Genomic DNA, 1,863 nt, shown 5'->3' on the forward strand with positions numbered 1-1,863 from the left:
ATCCCCATCCGCCATCGTTTGTGTGTCTGCCTCAGCCCCATCCGCCATCGTGTGTGTGTTTGCCTCAGCCCCATCCGCCATCTTCTGCATCAACCCAGTCCAGCTCTGAAGTGAATGTGTTGCTGTTTTGTCAGCAGTCAGGGCCAGCACCAAAAACACCAACACCAGCAGGACAGTCTACAGGGAATGGCTGGCACAGTTTTGGCCCAAAGCAGCCTCTTCTGACTTGTCACTGTCCTTTATCCATGAACAAGTCCCCAGGGCCACACACAGCAAATGTCCAACAGCAGCTCCATCAGCCACTTCCTCCTGCTGCCATTGGCAGACACGAGGCAGCTGCAGCTCCTGCACTTCTGCCTCTTCCTGGGCATCTCCCTGGCTGCCCTCCTGGCCAACGGCCTCATCATCAGCGCCGCAGCCTGCGCCCACCACCTGCACAGCCCCATGTTCTTCTTCCTGCTCCACCTGGCCCTCAGTGACCTGGGCTGCATCTGCACCACTGTCCCCAAAGCCATGCACAATTCCCTCTGGGACACCAGGAACATCTCCTATGCTGCATCTGCTGCTCAGCTCTTTTTCTTTATGTTCTTCTTGTCAGCTGTGTATTTCCTGCTGACCATCATGTGCTACGACCGCTACGTGTCCATCTGCAAACCCCTGCACTACGGGACCCTCCTGGGCAGCAGAGCTTGTGCCCACATGGCAGCAGCTTCCTGGGCCAGTGCCTTTCTCTATTCACTGCTGCACACAGCCAATATATTTTCCCTGCCCCTGTGCAAGGGCAATGCCCTGGGCCAGTTCTTCTGTGAAATCCCACACATCCTCAAGCTCTCCTATCCTATCCTGCTCCAAATCCTATCTCAGGGATCTTGGAATTGTTGTGTTTTCCATCTGTTTAGGACTTGGCTGTTTTGTGTTCATTGTTTTCTCCTATGTGCAGATCTTCAGGGTTGTGCTGAGGATCCCCTCTGAGCAGGGACGGCACAAAGCCTTTTCCACCTGCCTCCCTCACCTGGCTGTGGTCTCCCTGTTTGTGAGCAGTGCCCTGTTTGCCTTCCTGAAGCCTCTTTCTATCTCCTCCCCATCCCTGGATCTGACCCTGTCAGTTCTGTACTTGGTGGTGCCTCCAGCCCTGAACCCCCTCATCTACAGCCTGAGGAACCAGGAGCTCAAGGCTGCAGTGTGGAATCTGATGACTGGATAGTTTCAGAAACATTAAACTGCTGACCAATTTCTGCAAATCACTTGTAATAAAAGTCGTCTTTGGTAGTTCCTCTTGGTTTGGTTATGAGTTTTTTCCATGTTTTTCTTTTTTCATGATGTCAACAAAGGTATATCGTTGTTTCTTCCATTTCTCATTTTATTTCTATCCACGTTCCCTGTGACCATAGACTGTGTCAATGAGGGACTGCACTCTTGGTGGCTTTAAAGGAACTCAAGGATCTCCTGGGCATGTTTTCTGCATAGATGTCTCCTTTTGTTCCCTTCTCTGCAGCTGCAGCAGCAATGTCTGTGTGCAGAGCTGGGGGCAGATCAGGGCTGGCACAGCAGCTGTGCCCAGGAGCAGCAGCCCTTGGTGCTGCCAGTGCTGCTGCCATGGCCCTGCCCCGCTGCCCTCCTAGCCCTGGTGTTGCTGTAGGGCCTGAGGGCTCTCGGGGCCGGGCACAGGGCTGGGGGTGGCAGTGCCGGGGCTGCAGCAGGGACAGGCCATGGGCACTGCTGGGGCAGTGCTGACGCCTCAGGGCAGGGCCTGAGGGCTCCAGGCTCCTTGCCCAGGCTCTCTTCAGAACATGCCCAGGCCAATGCTCAGCACAGAAAAGCCCCGGGAGCAGCCCCAGGCTGGCCCTGGGCAGGCTGGGGGCA

The 1,863-nt window shown here is 55.3% G+C and overlaps 1 pseudogene across 1 annotated transcript; it reads left to right on the forward strand.

Moving 5' to 3' along the window:
- Positions 1–276: 276 nt before the first annotated feature.
- LOC310920965 (olfactory receptor 14J1-like) lies at positions 277–1,204 on the forward strand (annotated as a pseudogene). The gene has a single exon. The product of its transcript is annotated as an olfactory receptor 14J1-like (transcript).
- The last annotated feature ends 659 nt before the right edge of the window (positions 1,205–1,863 follow it).

The sequence above is a fragment of the Zosterops lateralis genome (genome assembly GCF_965231275.1).
Source record: "Zosterops lateralis genome assembly, chromosome: 32".
Classification (NCBI taxonomy): domain Eukaryota; kingdom Metazoa; phylum Chordata; class Aves; order Passeriformes; family Zosteropidae; genus Zosterops; species Zosterops lateralis.